Raw genomic sequence first — 22,033 nt, forward strand, 5'->3', positions numbered from 1 at the left:
AAGAATTATTTGGTGAGACAATCATCACGTGATCTGTCATCAACAGGAATAATGTTGATTAGTGCAAAAGTGTATTTGAAATGCATCAGTCACCATGTTGGGTGACATCTGAGTCTCAATCCATTCGGTACATTTCAGCATACTAAACATGGTTTCTCCATGATGTTGAGGCTGGAAATTCTGTTTTAGAAAGTCTTCCCTTGAAGAAATGCCACCAAAGACAACAAAGCCACAGATGACGCCCACTCTGTATGGGACCATCCAGCACAAGTCTTCATAATCTCAGTGAAGCCATCAGCTACATACGGCACGCTTCAGGAATATCCTACTGAAAGCAGCTAGAACCCAAAACATGTAAAGGAACAATGCACACTGTCTGTATAATGTCTAAATGGGAATCATAGAAAAAGTGCTGGTGTTATCAGTGGGAAGTTATTTGACTTGAAGTAAAGGATTAGCTTTATTTAACTTAATCACTGTTTCTTTTAAAAATTTTGTTTTTGTTTTTTTTGAGGTAGGGCTGTATAAATTTCAGTTTCATCTTGAATGTTTTATGCTTCAACCTCAACTTCTAAGTACTATGTTTGTACCATCACACCTAGCTGGAAAGATCTTGGAAATAAAAAGATGAAAAAGTCTTTAAGAAAAAGGAATATCTGCATCCCACAGGGGAGCCTTTTGTTTATAAAACTATTATTATAAGAGAAGTTCTGGGGGGAAAAGCATGAAGAATATAAGAATTACAAAAGGATGTAGTAGAGCAAAGGAGTGACCTCGAACTGCTGTGGACTAGATCCTGCATGCAGCCATCCTGGTTAATTGGCCTATGCATTCCTCTCAAGGGTCTTGTTCCTTGAAAACTGAAATGGGAGATCTTCAATTTCTTTCTTCAGAGACTTGGAGTTCTTGGCATACAGGTCTTTCATTTGCTTAGCTAGAGTTATATCAAGTTACTTTATATTATTTGTAGCTATTGTGAAAGGTGATGTTTTCCTACTTTCTTTTTCAGCCCATTTGTCATTTTTATACAGGAGGACTACTGAATTTTTTTAATTGATCTTGTATTCAGACACTTTGTTGAAGGTGTTTTTCAGCTGTAGGAGTTCTCTGGTGGAATTTTGGTCGTAACATATATACTATCATATCATCTGTGAATAGTGATACTTTCACTTCTTACTTTCCAATTTGTATGCCTCTGATCTTCTTTAGTTGTTTTATTGCCCTAGCTAGAACTTAAAATACTATATAGAAAAGATATGGAGAGAGTGAGCAGCCTTGTCTTGTCCCTGATTTTCATGGAATTGCTTTGAATTTCTCTTCTTTTAATTTTATTTTGGCTATTAGCTAGCTGTATATTGTCTTTCTTATGTTTAGGTATGTGACTTGTTTTTGTGATCTCTCTCTCCAAGACTTTTATTATGAAGAGGTGTAGAATTTTTCTCAAAAGCTTTTTCTGCATCTGATTGGATGATCATGTGATTTTCTTTTCTTTCAGTTTGTTTAAATGGTGGATTACATTGACAGACTGTCATATGTTGAGCCATCCCTGCATCACTGGTACGAAGCCTACTTGATCATGGTAGAAGATATATTTGATATGCTCTGGAATTCAGTTTGTGGTATTCTATTGCATATTTTTTCATCAATGGTCATGAGTGAAATTGGTCTGAAATTCTCTTTATTTCTTGAGTCTTTGTGTGTTTATGTATCATTGTGTCTGTGGCTTCATACAATGAGTTTGACAATGTCCTCAGTTTATATTTTGTAAAGCTCTTCTTTTAAAATCTGATAGAATTCTGTACAAAAATGGTCTGGCCCTGGGCATTTTGGATTGGGAGACTTTTGATGACTGATTATATTTTTATAGGAATATTTAATTTGTCTACCTCATCTTCATCTAACTTTGGTAAATGAAATCTATCAGAAAACATACATTTCCTTTAGAGTATCCAATTTTGTTGAAAACAGGCTTTTGAAATAAGACCTAATAATTCTTAGGATTTTCTCAATGTCTGTTGCTATATCTCCTTTTCATTTCTTATTGTGTTTATTTGGATACTACCTCTTTTCCCTTTAGTTAGTTTGCCTAGAGGCTTGTCTATCTTGTTGATTTTAAGAAGAGAGAAAGATCTCTCATGCCCATGGATCAGTAGTATTAACATAATAGAAATGACCATTTTACCGAAAGCAATCTATAGGTTCAGTGTAATTGCCATCAAAATACAAACACAATTCTTTACAGGCCATGAAAGAACAATTCTCAACCTCATATGGAAAAACAAATAACACAGAATAGCTAAAACAATCTTACACAACAAAAGAACTTCTGAAGGCATCTCCATCCCTGCTTTCAAGCTATTCTACAGAGCAACAATAATAAAACAAACTGCATGGTATTGGCCTAAGAACAAACTGATATATCAATGGAATTAAATAAAAATCCCAGAAGTAAAACCACACAGCTATTGACACCTGTTCCTTTTTCAAACATGCCAAAACCATACCAGATAAAAATGGCAGCATCTTCAAGAAATGGTCTAACTGGATATATATGTAGAAAAATGATAATAGATCCATATTTATCACCCTGAACAAAACTCAAATCCAAGTATATCAAAGGTTTCAACATAAAGCCAAAAACACTAAATCTATTAGAGGATGAAGTGAGGATTAGTCTTGAACTCACTGGCACAGGAGACAACAGCTCAGGCTCTAAGATCAACAATTAATAAATGGGACCTCATGAAACTGAAAAGCTTCTATAAGACAAAAAGTCACTGTCAGTAGAACAAAATGGCAGCCTATATACTGAGAAAAGATCTTCACCAACGTTACATCTGACAAATATCCAAAATATATAAAGAACTCAAGAAATTAAACACCAGCAAACCAAATAACCCATCTAACATGGGATACAGAGATAAACAGAGAATGGCTGAGAATGATTTAAAGAAATGATCAGCATCATTAGTGATCGGAGACATGCAAATCAAAGGACAAAGATTCCATCTAATACTCAAATGACAACACATCCTAATGAGGATGTGGAGAAAGGGGAACACTTTTCCATTGGTGGTAGGAGTGCAAATTTATACAAACACTGTGGAAATCAATCTGGAGGCTTCTCAGAAAATTGGGATTATACATACACCCAGAAGATGCTCCACCATACAACAGGGATGTTTGCTCAACTATGTTCATAGTAGCCAGAAACTGGAAACAGCCAATATGTCCCTTGAAGGACATATTGAAGGAAAATGTGATACATTTATGTAATGGAATACTACTCAACTATTAAAAGCAAAAGAAATCATGAATTTTTATGCAAATAGATGAAACTGGAAAAGATCATCCTGGGTGAGGTAACACAGATCCAGAAAGACACACATGGAATGGACTTAGTTATAAGTGGATATTAGCCATGTAGTATAGGATAACAACACAAAAATTCACAGACTCAAGTTAAGTAAGGAGAAAGCAATGCTTGATTCTCTCTCAGAAGGGGGAATAGAATAGACAGTGGAAGTGGTTGAAGAGAAGAAACAAGTTAGGAAAGGTAGTGTGCAGGGAAATGCAGATTGGGATCAGGTGTGGGGAGAGTAGGGATGGGAGGACAGAGGGCTTGCAGAGAGAAGAGAAGCCATAGGCAGAGTCCTATCTCAGACAAGCTGGAGACCGATGACCTATGGCAGGGTAGGCTCCTGGGAGGATATGGAAGTGCTTTTAGCTGAGACACCTAGTAACAGGGGTAATGGAGATGGAAGAGGCTACCCACTAACTAGACAGGACTCCTTGTGAAGTGAACACCTACCCACCTACAAAAACTTTGACACAATATTTATCCCGCCTACGATATATGTAAGAATAAAGATAGAGCAGAGATTGAGAGAATGCTCAACCAATGCCTGAGACCTACTCCATGGAAGAAATACAACCCCTAGCACTACTAACAGCACCTTGGTATTCTTGTAGATGGGAGCCTTGCAGAGCTGTCCGCTGAGAGGCTCCACCCAGCAGCAGATGGATATAGATGCAGAGACTCACAGCCAAACATTAAGGGGAGTGCAGGGAGCCTTGCAGAAGAGTTGAGGGAAGGTTAGAAAGGGGAAGAGTGGACAAGAGCTCCACAAGAAGACCAACAGAGACCACTAACCAGGGCTCAGGGGGGCTTCTGGAGACTGAAGCTCCAGTCAAGGACCATACATGGACTGGACCTAGTCCCACTACACATGTGTACTCAGTGCATAGCTTGGTCTTCATGTGGGTCCCCTAAGAAGGGGAGCAGTGGCTGTCTCTCACATGGACTCTGTTGTGCACTTTTTGAGCACTGCTCTCTGGCAAGGCAGCCTTGAAGGAAGAAGTTCTGGGATGGGCTGGTGTGAGATTCTCCTTTTCTAAGAGAAAGGGAATGGGGAAGAGCGAGGAAGAGTGGGACTGTAAGGAGAGAGGGGGCTATGATTGGGATGTAAAGTGAATAAATAAATTAGTGTTTTAAACTGCCTTGGGATTTGTATAAAACAACTTTGCCTTTGTAGTTTGTAATACATTTACACACACACATACACACACAATTATTCATTTTACCATAAACACACTATTCCCTACAAATTTACTGTGTTCTCTAATTGTCCATAGATTTAATGAAGAAAGTAAAGCCTGGAGGAGGCAAGGCAGAAGAGAGGGGGATGCTGGGGTTTCAGGTGCAGAAGGCAGGACTGAATGCTGGTTGGAGAAGGAAGACAATGAAAGAAAGGCTCCAGTGATGCAGAAGAAGAAAGACTTGGTAAGACAACCATCGTGGGAAGAGTACTGTGCTATTAGTCATTTATAATGCAGCACCTAAAAAAGCATTTTATGCTGTATACAAATAGGTGCTGAATAGAGATTCAAATTCAACAGAAAGTGAATAGAAATAATAGTGGTATCAACAAATATATCATCTAAGTGCTTAACATATAATTAGTCATTTGTACTTTTCACAACAAGACTGTGAGAATAGTTGTAGTAATAAACTCACTATTTCCTCAGCAGGGGGAGATGTAGCATAGCACAATGAGGTATATTTCTATTTTTAAGCTTAGAAATGCAGAACCATGATCCAGGCTGTGAGGCTGCTTGCTTCTCTATACCCACTAGGACAGTATCTCTCTCTGGCTAGGAATAGAGCATCCACAAGACCTCAGATGGCAGCCAGGGTACCACTATTCACTGACTGAAACCTGATCCAACAATCTCAGGAGTGAGGCTTTCTCAGGAACACAGAGCCTCATGAAAATGCTCAAGGGCGAAGTGCTCAAGACTACAGACCTGAAAAAAGGGAAATTCGACCCCTGAAGTCAGCAAGCACCCTGAAAGCGCTTCACAATTACATTAAAGGTTTTTTGTGTTTGAAGATGTAGTATAGCAGCCAGGAGGCCCAAGAGAGAGTAGACAAAAAGAATGAGTAGCCAAAATGGTTGGATTATATAAGGAAAGGTAGCTAAGGGAAGGGCAGCCCAGGCCTGCGCCTGCACACACACACACACACACACACACACACACACACACACACACACACACCACACACACCACACACACACACATACACCACACACCACACACACACCACACACACACACACCACACACACACACACACACACACACACACACACAGAAAGAGAGAGAGAGAGAGAGAGAGAGAGAGAGAGAGAGAGAGAGAGAGAGGTGAGATACATAGATAGATAGATAGATAGATAGATAGATAGATAGATGGATGATGGTAAAAATTAAAAATAATGCAATTTTAAAATGTTTAAATCCACCAGTTTATCCATAGTGCAGTTTCACCATAATGACAACCTGTGTGACCATCCACATGTATTCCACAGAAATTTTAATTGATAAGTATTGATTGTTTACATTCAAATAATTCATAAGCAACAGCTTATATTCAGAATTTCCTAAGATATGCATTCCTTGCCTTTAGAATTTGTTTGCCAAGAACCCACTAATTACAGGGATTAATTTATTTCTCATCCCACAAATGTCCTTTAGATTTCTCTGTCAATTCTAGGACATCTCAGGGAGTCCAAAAGGTGGTATAGTTCTGCTAGATTTCCAGTTGAATACTCTGAAGAATAACTAACTAATATTTGAATTCACTACTCAACTAATGTAAAAAAGTACACAAAAGTAGATTTTGATTTTTTTTCAGAGAAATATGAAACCCAAAGAGTTCTGTATAAAATGCTTTTTTGCCCATAAAATTAGACAATAAGTTCTAATTTTTACACCTATTCAAAGAAGTAGGATGTGTTAAGTTTGTTTTGTTTATGTGATGGCTTAGCCCAGGGGCATAAGAGAACCTGGCTTTCATTTCCTACCCCTTTTGAGCATTGCTAATACAGCAAGCCATTTCCTTAGTTTGGTAGGTTGTTGGTAATTGTGACATTTATTGAAAATAAATAAATGTGAATAACTATTGAAAGAATTTTACATTTGTTTCAGTCATTTCAAAAAAGATGGATTAGTAGCTATTCCCACGTATAGAAGGTAAACATTATCTTCATTATCATTTCAAACTTCCTTACACTTTGTTTCTCTGATCCATTTACACTTAGAGTTGCAGCTGTTATCTCTATATAGAAGACTTAGAGATTATATCTTCATCCAAAACCTACCTCTCACGTGTCGGTTTATACAATTAGAGACTTTTTAAACATCTACTGAATGTTTTAAACATATGTCAGACTTCATACTTTTGAAATCCAGTTCTTAGTTTCCTTGGCTATCCATCATGTAATACATATAAAATGTGAGAAAATTAAAATAAATTAATAAGAATACTATCTACTCCCTAGCAGAATAAAATAGAGTTCATTTTAGTTCACATTGTCTGCATGGTGTCGTCAGAAAATGGTCATTGGTCCAGCCCACTCCACTTGGCTTCTGTCATCATTTCTACCTTCCCAGCTCACCGGCCCTCTCTCGGTATCTTACCTTGTCATTCTCTTGCCTACTCTATTCTTTTTATATCTGTCTTCTTACTCTAGTTCCTGTTCCCTTTGAGATCTCAGCTGTGTACCCTCCAGGAACCCTTCTCTGAATTCTATGTCAAATGCTATGACAAGCTCTTGAAGCATTGTACTGGTGTAATTCTGCATCTGAACAATTATTCAACCCGAATCTTTCTTCCATAAAGAGACTATAGTGTCGTGCATGTATACATGCTTTTGTTTTGATCCCAAGTGTGTGATGTGAAACATACTTGTGTGAGGGTGTGCAGTGTTTGTTCGCTGGAAACACATGATGTTTGTCCACTAGAAGACAAACTGCCTCTCAGAGACCATGGTCTTTGCTAATAGATAAACATCCTAGTATGGACTCTGAGAGCCCAAAACAAGAGGCTCAGCATTTTGGTTTTGGTATTGTTTCCCATAGTTTGGCTGTTCTTTGCTCCGCTTCGAGATGCTCCTAGAAAGAATCGCTCCAGAGAATGCTTCGAAGTTCTGGGCTCTGGCTGCTGCTCCAGATTCTGGCTGCTGTGGCTGAAGTCACCTTTGTAGAATTGTTGTTTTGCTGTTTAACAGGTCTTCTGAAATCCTGATGACAAAGAGTGGAATCTCTCTAATAAACTGGGTCTAAAAAGGTCTACTTCACGTTTTCCCACTAACCTCTCTTCTCTCCTATCTAAGGCAGGTAGGTCGGAAGGGTAGTATAAACATTAAAGAACCCCAAATAAAGCAGGTTTGGAAAAGTTCAGAGCCTACAGTATAGGTCCATAAGAACAGAAGCTGTGTTGGGTTTAAGCAGTTTCCATTTCCATTTCCTAGCACAGGACTTGACAATTGGCCACCTAGGATGGACACAGCTCATCACTAAATGAATGAGCAGCCTACACTGGCCATGACTGTCACTGGGAAGTGAGGCACAGACTTCAGCCCATCCTATGGGACATAACATAAAATAGCTTTGAACCATACTCAAAGCTTTTGCAGTAAATATTGGCTCTAATTCCTATAAACCTATTACATCCCTGTGAGGAAGAATGGACCCAGTTGTAACACAATCTGGCTTTTTAATGCCTTTAATGTTTTCTTCTGTCTCCTAAAACCTTATATAACCATCAGACATTCATGAACCTGGAGGATAGGAGGCAGATTTTCCCCAGTGCTCTCAAAGATTCCATCTAGTTTTAAAGGAATGACACACGAATATTGGTATCTTTAACCTAAAAAAATGCTGACACACACAGTTTCCCTCACATATTAGGCCATCAAAACGGGGACAAAACCCTTTCCAACCCTCTAAAACAGTAACATGTGATCAGAGCAAGAAAACAGAAGCAATAGAAGAAGAACATTTTCTAAGGTGAAAAGTTGACGGTATTGATTTGGTTTTCAGTGTGAACTCACTGAGCAACATAAAAACAGATTCACTGTTCTGAACTGTCACCTTGGCAACCTCACTCTTACATGACAGCAGAAATTGAGAGAACACTATGTTTATCTGTATCTAACTGCACAATCAAAAAAGAATATAGGTTCAAGGTTCCCAACCAGTTTGTAAAACGTAGCTACTCATTTCCTCAAAAACCTTGAAATCACAAAGAAAAAGGCACTGTGGGAAGAAGGAAATGGCTACAAGTGTGTAAATTGGCAATGTCTCTCTATAGGACAAAACTGAGTACATCTAAATCTGGAGGATGAAGTTGAAGGTGAAGAAAGACGTCATCAATCCTGGCATGTGGCACAAGTCTAGCAAAGGAGCACTGTGTGGTGACAGCTGCCACTAAGCCCTGCCTGTCACATGAGTCAGAGCATTTCCTCCTCTGAAGTGCATCATTATGCAGCTAACTTCCCATGGAAGTCAGATGAGGTTAAAACATGCACTTTTCTGCACAGTTTTGAGTAGGAATGATCTGTGAGACTAACAGAATTATCCATACAATTTAAGAAATAATTAGGCCGCTGCGTGGAGCTATTTTTTTAGATACAGCAAATTTTTAAGCTTATTATAAAGGAAAAAAATGAATTTTCAAATGACATTAGTTTCAAAACAATAGCTTTGTAGTGTCTGATTTATATGCTGTACCCAAAGCAATAAGCGTGTATGTTAAAAACCTATTCTGTGAAGCACTATTTTTATCTTTTCAAAGGTTAGAGCCAGTTAAAAATCATGTAAAACATCTCTCTAAAATCAGCTATTTCAATTCTGCATTAGAGAGTAGTTATGAAAAATCCATGTTTTAAAAAATGTTTGGCTGTATTCTTCCTGGGCTGCAGAAGTGTTTCCTTCTTTGAGTTTTCAGGCAGTGTCATCACATAGCCCAGGATAGCTCAGAACTCTACCCGTCCTGCCTTAGCCTCCTAGGACTGCAAATGAGCGGTGTACACAAATATCCATAGACATTTCTCTTTTTGCCTAAACTAAACATAAGTCGTCTATATAAGTCCAGTCTCTCTTTTTCAACATGAAATACATTGGATCACTTGACAGCTCTTCTAAAATAACACTACCCAACCTCTTAAATAAGGATTCTGCATCATTGCTGACCACTGGCACAAATGAGCCAGAGGCATTGTTCAGTGTCCAGTGGCTCATAGGCCTTTTCATGAGTTTACTGACCTCAAAATGTTGACAGTGATAATGCTGAACACCAAGTTAAAGCTTGGCTTACTTCTTTTTTATCTTAATTTTATTAATTTATTCAGATTACAACTCAATTGTTATCCCGTCACTTGTATCCTCCCGTTCCTCCCTCCCTCCTGCTTTCATCCTATTCCCCTCCCCTAGGTCTAAGTCAGAGGGGGCCCTCCTCCCCCACTATATGGTCATAGGCTATTGCACTAACCAAGGACAATATAAGTACTAAACATTGAACCCCTATTCTGATCTACCCAATGGACAGGACATTCTCCACAGTTATGTGGAGAGCAGGGACTGAGCCTGGTTTACTTCTTACGCAGAATGAAAGAGTGCTGGCAATCGTGTTCTAGGGAGCAGATCTCCTCCCCCTACACACACACAAACACACACACGCATGTGCAAACCACATATGAACACATGCACACATGCCCACAAATAAAGATGAAAATAATTAGATGTATGCCTGGAAAGAAGAGGAAATGACTAATAAAGAAAAGTCAGGAAGGGCCCTGTGGAAGACTACAAAACATTTTATGTAAAAAAAAAAAATGTCACAGAAAGACAGGCTAGAATGGATGAAGGGGAAACGGCCATCAATGCATCTTTTGGTCATGGGAGAGCTAGTAAGATGCCTGCTGACATTTGGCCTCAATGTTCTCCTTGAAGCCAAAGGCATGGCCAACTATAAAGGGGAAGAGAGGAATGTGAAATAAGAACAGAGGAACATATTTTATTAATACACTGTTGGTTCAGCATGCAAGATGAGAAGTGTGCCTCATTTTTATCCTCATTGTAACTCTGAGGTTCAGTTTTCAGTCATCCCTTACCTGATGTTCTGAGGAAACCACACTTTTATATCCTCTCTCATCTCAGCGGCTCGCTGCTTCTTAGGTCCCTCTGTTGCTTCTTTCTCTTTTGTCTAGCCGCTTGGTGGAACTCCCAGGACTAAATCTAATGTCATCCGGTATCAAGGCTTTGCATACTTTCATATGCCAACAAAAACACACATTGCGCTTCCAGTCTAGGTCTCTGGTGCTTCACTCACACCAGCTCTGCTTAACAACCTGGCTGTCTGTAGTGTCTCCAATCTTTCCAACAAACCGGCAAACTCTGGTTATTTAAATAGACCACTGTACTCAGCTTTGCTTATGGCGATTATATTTTATTTAATCAAATAAATAAATGGTGTTTTGCATACATGTATTTCTGTGCACCACATGTATGCCTGGTGTCCAGAAAGCTCAGAAGATGGTGTCATATTCCCTGGAACTAGAGTCAAAGACAGATAGTTGTAAGCTGCATATAGGTTCAGGAAATCAAAACTCGGTCCTCTAGAAGACCAGCTAGTGCTGTTAACTGTTGAGAACACTTTAGGCCCAGACAAGATTCTTGATAACATTCACTTCCTTCTCCAGAACCCAATACCAAATGGTCAGTTTCTAAATAGGTACAGAACCTGCATCCATCCAACCTTCTCTGATATGTTACCTTACAGATGTCCCTCTGTCTCTTTCATAACTTGCAACACACCACTCTAACTACCGCAGTCCTCATGCCTTGGCCAGACACAGCTGTTGTCAGTATTGCTATTAAGAGGATAGATTTTTTAAAGAAAATATTCCCACTAAAGAGTTCGGTCATGAAAAATTCATGCCTGTGGTAACTCCTGGATGTAAACTGTGGAGCTCCATATTGTATCATTGTGAATATATTGTTTCATATTTTAAAAGAAATGAAATTTTAATTATATTTACTCCTTCTTGCAAAGCATAGTGACATTGTTTCCATTAAATTTGACGAAAGTCCAATTTTACCTGAGAAAAGAAGACCTTTCACCACTAATTAAGAAGGAAGCCCAGGCTGGAGAGATGGCTCAGCGGTTAAGAGCAATGGCTGCTCTTCCAGAGATCATGAGTTCAATTCCCAGCCACCACATGGTGGCTCACAGCCATCTAGAATGTGATCTGATGCCCTCTTCAGCACTGTATACATAATAATAAATAAATAAATCTTTTTTAAAAAGAAGAAGGAAGCCCATAGTTATGTTGCTTGTCATCTGAATGTGGCCCGTGTAAACACAACTGACTTTAGAGTGCAGAGAAGACAGCTTTTATGATCCACTCCATCACCCTGCTCCACCCTCCAGATAACAATATATAGGGATGTTCAGACTAACAGCCCAGCGTTACTACCCATTCATACTTTTTGCCTGCCTTCTACCATCTCTAGGTTACTTAGGATATATGTTTAAAGAACAATGGCAAGAAAAAATTATCTGTATTTGTTCAGTACAATTATGATCTTTTCACTGATACTGGTGAATCCATACACATGAAGTCACAGATGCAGAGTATTAATAGTACCTAATTTTGATTTACCAATTTGAGAAGTTAATAAATTTTAAAGAATGACAACATGGAAGTCAGAATTATCGTTTTTTACCCTCTAGTTCAGTGCAGTCATTTTTTTTTCCAGGGTTTCCTAAGACCAAAATTACTGCTGGTCCCAATGGCATAGATTAGGTCTTCTCCTTTATGCTGCTAAGTCCCAACTAGAGCCACCTCTTGCTCCAGCCACACTGGGCCCAACTCCTCCTCAAACAGGCCAGGCGCACCCCTAGCAAGAGACTCTGAGAGGGACATTTCTGCAAGCCCACTTCATCCCCTTGAGCCTTTGTTCTAAGGCACTTGCCAGTGAGCACTCTCCCACTTTCCCTGCCTCTGATTCAGGCACCTCTTGGTATTTTCAACCACAAGATTCCCTGTTTCTGTTCTTGTATTCTTGTATCTCTTTCATATCTTTGCTATTGATCTGCATAATTACATATAATATGTTTAATTGTTCACTTTATTTACTTTTTATGTGTAAATTTATATGTAAAAGTGGTGGGTTTGCCTCATGTATCTTTGTGTACCACAGGTATACCTGGTGCCCAAAGAGGCCACAGAAGAATGCTGAATACCTTGAAAGTAGAATTACAGACAGTTCTTAACTAGTATGTGGGAGCTGGAAATTGAACCTGGGTCCCCTGGAAAAGAAGCCAGTACTCTTAACCACTAGAATATCTCCTCAGATCCTAATATTTCATTGTAATGCTTGTCTTTTCAGTTAGAATATGACTCTATCAGATGTAATGACCTTAAATGTTAGTCTAATGATATAGGCTACATTTTAAAGGTGTTGTGGCCTGCATAAGGTTCTCAAGAAAACTCATAGAGAAAATCTGAAAACAAACACTATCTGCATTGTAGAGCTACTGTAGGATGACAGACAGTGCTAAGCAAATCCCTAGGACAGAATTCCAGAATGTAGGAGATGGTGTAAACTGCCCATAGGCTGGACCTGTAGCTCCAGGAAAATGTGCTGAGGGATCTCATGACCAAAGTACAGGAGACCACTGTGCCCTAAATCTTTTTGAAGGTGATAGCAAAAACTCTCCAATTAAGTCATATGTTTTCCCACTTTATATTTACTGTACCAAGCTTGAAACCTTACATGCATATGTCTTTAACACATAGGTCTTTGGTGAACAATGCAGATCCATGGTAACATGGACATAAAATGAATAAACTAGATTTGAATGAAATGAGCAGAACTGAGAAAAAACATTATCATCACAGGGAGGTAACTCTGATATCTGGAGTGTAATTGAGTTACAGTTTTGAGTTTAAGACTCTAACATTAAAGTGTGGAAAGGCAAGAGCAGGTGGCTAAAGGAGAACAGAAACCAGCTGGGGAATACCCTCTCCTTATTCTGAGGGAAACCTTCTTAATGCTGTAAAATCCCTGGATTTAATTTTCTTTCTTATTTTTATTTTCATTTAATTTAGGGTGTGTGTGTGTGTGTGTGTGTGTGTGTGTGTGTGTGTGTGCGCGCGCGCGCGCGCACTGGCCTGGTTTTCATGTGGAGGAGAAACTTGTTAGAGGTGGTCCTTAAAGGCTAAAAAGCCCTTCCACACTTCGAGAGAAGAATAAGCAGTGGAGATAAGGGAAAATATCAAACATATGAATGGGGAATAAAGGAAAAGAAAGTAAGAAGTCTTCTGCATGTGTACAGGATTAAAAAAAAGAACAATTTGAATGGTAGTTATATATGATTGCCGATGAATGCTGAAAAGGGTATGAACATGGCTTTTAGAGATTTTGAAAAACAGTTAAGGCTGTGACCCAGAGAATGGATTTTTATAATTTAGGATCACAGTCTGGTCAATGGAAAAGAACAAGGAGTGAACCAGCTCTGAGACTCCTTGGTGTTCTATAATAAAGAAGAAATAAGGGTTTGAGATAAAGGTGCAATAAACTATCCATGGGAAAATGCAGAAGTGGATCCTATACTTTTGCAGCAGCAGGGTGGAGCCATGGCAGAGAAAAACTACTCACTCCTGTTATCAGGGTTTATATTATACCTCATTTCTTCATTCTATGGTGGTTGAAGGTTATAAACTATAATATGAAAATTGTCTAAGCCCTTTCTGATATATGATAAGCATGCATGACACTTGATGCAAAGTAGAAATAAAAGGCTGAAAACAACCAATATGGAATAGAACTTTATGAAGATCATAGGGAAAAGATATTTTGTCTAAGATCCTCCCTCCCTGACACTTCTTCCCTTTTAGTTCCATATCGAGGTCCAGCTATGACATCAACTGGGAAAAACTGAGGTGGGACGTGAATTCTGTGGGTGGCTGACTGGTGACCCTGTAGACTTTCTCTGAGGGCAACCTTCCAAGCCAGAACTGATTGTTAACAGCAATAACTTCCACTGATGGTGGCAAACTGGGGCTAGGACTGATGGCTCTCAGTGGGGGCTTCCACTGATGGTGGCAAGCATCTAAAAAAGAAAGGGAGAGAAAAGAACCATGCACATGAACACACACACACACACACACACACACACACACACACACACACACACACTAGACGACAAAGTAAAACAGACTTCAGCAAGCAGGTTTTAACAAGCTGTTTCTTCTTTCTGTTATTATCTTATTTTCATCCTTATCCTTATTCTTATGTGTTTTCTTTTCCTTCTTTTCCTTCCTCTTCTCCTTCTTTTTATCCTCATCCTTATTCTCCCAAATAATGATATATCCCAAATAAATCTTTCAAGTAGTACAAAAATCACAATGTGTTTATATTCTATTTCTCTATAGGTATATGATTACAATAGACATATGTAAGAAAATCATGTTCCCCAATACCTTCACATGATCAAATGTTCTACATATTACGGGTAAGGAACAAACATGAATAACAAGTTATTTTGAAGAATCCACATACATTTGTATATAAGCAACTTGTGACTTACTAACAGAGATAAGAAAGCAAGGGAATTTCTCAGCCAGCTTTTCTTTACTGGCAGGCTACGGTTTGCGGTTACAAAGAAGGAATCAATTACCAAAAGATCTTATAAAGATCTTAAAAGAATCGCAAATCTAAACTCCTGTATGAAAATAATCAGCCATCTCTACTTTAAGTCCTAACGGTGCTCATCTACTCACTAATATGTTTTATTAAGTCATATCAGAAAGCTGAGGGCAGAGAAATAGAATAAGGAAATCAATCGTCATCTCAGTCACCAGCCCAGCTTGAAAGAGTCACATCATCCAATGCTGCTATGGGTCATTGCTTTTGCTTTGCCAAACTCAAAAATTCCCTAGCTTTACTAATAAGAGTATACTTTCTCTTAACTTCAATTCTCCCCTAAGATTTCCTGCATCCGGGCCACTAGCAATAACATCTTTACCTTACTTTGATAAACAATCTATTTTTCCCTAAGACTTTCTACGTGAGAGCCACTAGCAAAAACATCTTTACCTAACCTTGTTCAGCAATCTATTTTTCCAAATTCTTTCTAAGGTAATGATCACAGTTAACAGTCTACATCTGTAGGTTGTTTTCAGAGATGGTAGTTGAGTCATTAATCTGCTCCAGCAGCAATGCTTGAAAGAGATCAAGCATTGTTAATGAGTATGCCAATGATACTGCCCAGTGAGGGGCTGGAAGCCCCCTTTGTAGTACTCACACAACTCATATATTAAGAGAATTATAAGGACCACAAAGGTAACAGGCAGAGCTATGCTCCATAACAGCATGAAGTCCTCAGGACATGTAGTTCTTGGGGTTATGTCTTGCCGAGACACACCCATCATGGGGTGGCTAACCAGTGGGCCACATTCCATGAGTTTTAGAACTGTTTTGCTGTTCTTCTTGCACAGACCCCTACAGATTAAAAACACCATAGTGCAAAGGTTTCTTGAGACTGAAGTGAACCACCTATGTTACTGCCAGGAAGAAAGGTGTGCCTGATTCCAAATCTAAATCATCCTGTCCTCTTGCACTAGCCAATTGACAGAATCGTGCTGGACACTGGACAGCACACTCTGATGCCACACAGTAACTGAAGTTAACAGACAGTATGACTGGTGACCATCCCCATGGGATCACAGAGCCAGCCTGGAGTGGCAGTATCAATCACCAATCTTGGCTGCCCTTACTCCCTAAGAAAAAATGAGGAAAACCCAGAATGCAAAAGGTAATATTCCCACTCAGGTGAGTACAGAACATTGAGGAAGACATGATTTTTTTTAACACACATGCACACAAAGGTTAATATCCCCTTTCCCCAGAAGACTGTGTTTGTTAGATATCTTCGGATCGCTAACCTATTGTACCACCCTTATCCAGCCACATTACTTACTAAAAAGACATGAGATGAATACAAAGCCTTGGGAATAAGAATCTGATCTGACATTTTCTTCATGCATCATAATAATTTTATGGCTTTGTGACAGTGGACAATATTCATCAGGTGAGATCACTTCTCCTGAGACCATTTCCATAAGTCTCCCAAGGAAAGTGCCGCACATCATAGGTCTACTGAAACACTGAAAGAAAAACTGTAGAGGATTCCATATAAAGGCACGATACCGCAGAACTGTCAGAGCTCTTGCTGTGTAAAAAAAGAAAACAAGTTAGATCCACTAGAGAGAAGAAATGTCCGAGAAGAGAAATGGCCACAGTATCAGTTTATATGAAGAAAATCTAAGGCAAAATGTACTATGAAATGCCTAGAATTCATATGGCACAGAAGCTAAACAAAAAAGACTAAGAATCAAAAGAAGGAAATACTCAAGCGTGTTCATGTTATTAACATAACAGGTTGATTCACTAAAGAGAGTGCTATACAAAAAGAATGACAAGAAAAAGTGATTCTCAAGAAACTAACTGGAAGGTCCATGGCTATATATATAAAATGATGCATTGTTTTTAATCAACTTCTAGCATTCTCATATAAAATATAATTAACTATATATAAGCTTCAGGAAGTTGAGACACATTCTAATGAGCAGGTGCTTTAATGACCTGGATACAAAGAAAAGAATCACAAGTTCTAGTTAAGACACAGATTCTATGAATGAAATGTCAGGTGCATAATCAACTCCTCACCATGTGCAGATACGCTTAAGGTTGAGTTGAAAGTGTCAGATTAATAAAGACATTTCTGATGGTGGAAAATAACAAGAAAGGGGAAGGCAGCAGGTTAGCATACCTGATGCTAAGCCCATCAGGCATCAGAGCTCCATTACTGAAAGTTACTTTCTAAGGTAAGCTGGGATGAAGGAGGTTGAAAGCAGGAGGTAGTTCTGGGGTTAAAACTAGATAGCTGGAGGACATTGAGCCAAACTATTAATAAAAAACACCTTAGTTTGCATTCTGCTGCACCCTTTCTGCCTTCTTCTTATGGTTTCTGATATGCACAGCATTCTTTTTCAGTGCTGCGCACCCTAACACCCTTGAGCACAGAAGACAACTGCAATTCTGCAGAGCTGCACCCCCAACCCCATGTGTGACTGCCATGTCCGTGATATGCTTAAGCAGGTATGAAGAGAAAAGACACAAAATCGATATGTAACTAGATGGTCAATATTTTAAAATTTACGTGCATGAAAATTAGAAAGAATAACACAATAGGGACTACTGTAGGTATGCATGTCTGTCCCTATTTTATTTCAAGTTGCCTTCAGGAACTCAATACTTCTGCTATATACATTGTAAAGGCTATATTTAAGTTTGGTCCAAAAGATTCTTACCAACTTTAAAATTTATAATTCTCAAAATGTTCAGTACTTCAATATACTCTCAGTTGCACCCATAGACCCAAGTTCTTGATCTGGATAATTACCACTTGTGAATTTACATCCTAGAAAGAAATGTAAACAGCTTTGACAAAAGCTGCACACAAATGAACACTGTTTCTTTCTATGTCCTAACAATGATGTTCTTTTGTGTTTCATTTCTGGACTTAAACTATAGGAAGGTTGTAGGCCTGTCAATCATGATATCCAGTTAACAATACTAAAGAGCTTAGGACACTATCAACTATGGTTGGCAGTTAACAACACTGAGGGACTCATGATCCATCAACTATGGATAGGTAGCTTACACTACTGATTAGCACAGGGCTCCTTCTGTCACAAAGAACTTGTGCACTATTGGAAATCTTGGTTACATCAGCATTGCATTTGAAAATAAAGGCTTTTATCTCGGCTGATAATATAGGGAAAAAACTTAAAACAGACTTTTAATATCTAGAGTCTATTATGATAGGAAAAGATATAAAAATAGACACTACCTACAGTAAGAAGAACCATGAAACAATCAGGAATTATATAAATGTTACATTCATAGTGTCTTGGCTATTTCTCTTTGGCTTACTGACTCTTTAGCCATCCAGGTACTTCAAGCAAATATAACAGCTGCTTACATCTGTCTGTTGTCCATATCCACTGAATCCCCAAGGTCAGGTCATGCAACTCTTTAAGACCTAGAAGGGCTATAACAAGTCTATTGCCCAAATATATTGAGAAGAAAATAGGAAAATAGAATATCCTAACACCGGTTATCAATACACTGGATATCAATATACTGAAGAAAAGTTCCATATGAAGAGGAGCCAAGCTCTCTTTTTATTCCTTTACATCACTGGTGCTATGTGGGAAATTCCTGTCTCATAGGACATGCCCAAGTGAAATGTACTTTTTGAGAAAGCATATTTTGATCTGAAAGATCATCATGATATTATCTTAGGAATAGACGCATATAGTAATAGAAACAAAGAAAATAATTAGACCTAAGCCACACTATATTATGAAAAAGCAGTGTGGATCAAGGCAAATGCTGCCTCTTGGCCTCAGTCATGCCTCATTCTTCAAGACCATGAGGACCTTCAGTGCTAGAGAAGCAGAGCTCAGCACCAGCTAAAGTTGGGAGGTGAAAGGTCATTCAAGAAAAAGCTTGAAGATGCAGAAAATTCTGGTCATTAGTTGCAAAGTTCTTATGGGTCAGAGAAGAAGAGAATCCAGATGGGAGACTGCATGAATTAAATGCATTAAAGATTAACTCCAAGTCATCACTAATGCATCAGTGTCTCATCAAAAAAAGAAATAAAAGCACTTCCCCTTGAAGTCACTTAATCAAGAGTGAGTCCTGATTTTAATTCTCTGCTTCACTTTCCCTGTGCCTTCCACCCAGTGTCTATTATGAGAGTCTGACTCTATATCTGCCTAAAGGGTGTCTTGTGAATCTGCCCCTGTGACTGTGTCTGTCCCTGTATGTCTGTGTGTGGTTTGGTTTGGTTTGGTTTAGTTTGGTTTGGTTTGGTTTGGTTTGGTTCGGTTTGGTTCGGTTCGGTTTTTCTTCCGAGACAGGGTTTTTGGCCTAGCCTTGGCTGTTCCTGGACTCACTCTGAAGACCAGGCTAGCATCAAACTCAGAGAGATCTGCCTGGTCTCTGCCTCCCAACCCAGCCTGTAGGTGTTTTTATGTGTTTCTGTATGTTCTGTTTGTATGTGTCAGTCTCTAACAAAGGGCTTTGCTCTGCCTTTGTTTAATAGCACAAAAAAGTATATGGGGAGGAAATGCTATACATTATAGAAATCCTTAAAACTTTTATAAGAGATTAAGTCACTGACTCGAAGTGACCTACAAACAGGACAGAAAGCAAAGGATCTATTAAGGGTCATGAGACTTGTGGTCTAGACCGTTGAACACATACTATATAATGGGAATGCCTTTCTCTTCACTATACTCTTTCTGCTATCTCCTAAAGTATAAATCTTCATCACAGGACTAATATGAAAACTTGAGAAGGTCACACCCACTCTCATATTTGCCCCTCCACCATCTGGCAAACAGCCATCCTGGAAATAAGCATGAGAGACCTTCATGATTCTTCCTCTTTCTTAGCGAGGGCACCAACCACACTGCTATTGTCTTCATCAAGCACTTGGGAGCCATGGGTGAGGTCTTGTGAGAGGCTCAGAGTATGCGGGCAATTTTTTCTCTCATATTTATCTTTGCAGTTTATGTGGCCAAGACTATGAATGTGTGCTTGTAACCTTTCCCTGTTCTGCCACGTTTTAGCTGCATTCATGCCAATATAAAGTTATACATATATTAACAGTAGCTGCCAAATTGGAGATTTACATTAGATGGCAGCTATCACTGGTGGTCTACATTTAATCTAGGACATTTACACCCTACCAAGGACTTGAATGAAACTGTTCTTTATATTCACAGAACTGGTCCACCAAACACAGGCATGGATAAGAGGTGGGAGCATGCATGTGATTGTTCTGGGTCCCCACTGTCAATGTCTTCCCTGAGCATCACCACACCCATAGATTTTTTTTCCATATCCAGCATCACAAATGCAGGCGATATGGAAAAAAAAATCTATGAGTGTGGTGATGCTCAGGGAACACATTGACAGTGGGGACCCAGAACAATCACATGCATTATTTAAAATTGTCATTTAGGTTAAAAATGAAATCAGAGGAATCTCCCTCCACTCAGGGAGGCCAATCAAAGAAACAAATAAAAAGGCCAAACCTCTACTGTCTTTGGTGACCCCTGTATATGTCTACTTCTTGCTTTCTTAACTTAAAAAATGTGGGCAACAAGAATCAGATGAGTGTCTCTTTCCACCCTCCAGAGATTCACCAACTTCTGTGTACTCCCATTTGCTCCAAGTTAGCAGGAAAAACAAAGAAACTATTAGCATACAGGTGGTGGTCCCACTACCCTGCCTTTCCAGGGCCTAGAAAGTTGTGCATGCCTGCTATGTGCCTGATAAAAGGACACCATGTCTGTCTGTCTGTCTGTCTGTCTGTCTGTCTGTCTGTCTGTCTGTCTGTCTCTCTCTCTCTCTCTCTCTCTCTCTCTCTCTCTCTCTCTCTCTCTCTCTCCTATCTGTCATGGGCACCCTCCTCTCTCTCTCTCCCCATTTCCCACAATAAACCTCCGTTATACCAAATATGTTGTAGTGGCATATTAATCATTATGATAACAGAAACAAGCCCTACAGTGTACAATAAGACTAAAGCTCCTGTTGTCCATCCAATCCTAGGCCCATATCATATAATAAAAAGAGACTGTCTGAGCCTTCAGGGGCAATTAAAGTATGTGTTCCTTTTACATCACAAACCCTCAGCAGAATAAGAATAACCTGGGAAACGTCTGTGAGCACCTCGCAGACATCACTGGGAAACTACAGCACAGTGACTGGCCATTTCCAAGCTGTTTTTGTCTTATGGGGACTTCCAAAACCAGAATCTTTTCACCCATGTTCCCACAGGCTCATGCCATTCTGCAACCTTCCCAAATGGGCAAAACTTTTCTTTTACAAAAAGCTATTTTGCTGTTATAGCTTGTTTCACTATCCAACAAATATTCCTAGATTTTACAGATCCAGGTGGTTTTGTTAACCCAAGAACTTTCAATAATATGGCAACCTCAGTCCCCAAAGACTCTGGTGCTAGGCACCATTTCCTCGACTTTTTACAACTGAGACATAAAGGAAAGGGCCAGCCTAAACTACAACTGCCTTAGAGTAATGAAGATACAAAAAAATAATTTTTAAAAAATAAAGAAGCCAAATGGTAGCATTGCAGGCTCTTTTGAATTATCTTCATTCCCTCTAAACGTAGAAAAAGAGAAAAGCTTTCTCCTTGCTAATGTAACCACACCATGTATCTTCATACTATTTTCATATAATCATATCATGATAAGTTAAGACAGCTCAGAGCAAAAGTCAGTCTGCCTCTGGAATGCCTCGTAGTAAGAGAGTGACAGAACTTGTGTCTATAAGAGTCTGAAAATCACTGAGAGAAGATCCCAGACACAAGTAGTATGCAAAAGCAAAGAGTGTTTTCTTCTGAAGAAGTTCCAGGATGCAGTCAATGCCATGACTTTCCAAAATGGTGACCCAGAGGTGAGCGCACAGGCTCAATTTATAGACAGAGAGCCTTGTGATGAACTTTAAACTGATTGGTTAGAAGTGAGTCGGAGTATACAAGGGGATTCAGGATTGGCTACTTGTTTGAGGAGTTTCCCTAGTTA

Source organism: Acomys minous (assembly GCF_964271855.1).
Source record: "Acomys minous genome assembly, chromosome: 1".
Lineage (NCBI taxonomy): Eukaryota > Metazoa > Chordata > Mammalia > Rodentia > Muridae > Acomys > Acomys minous.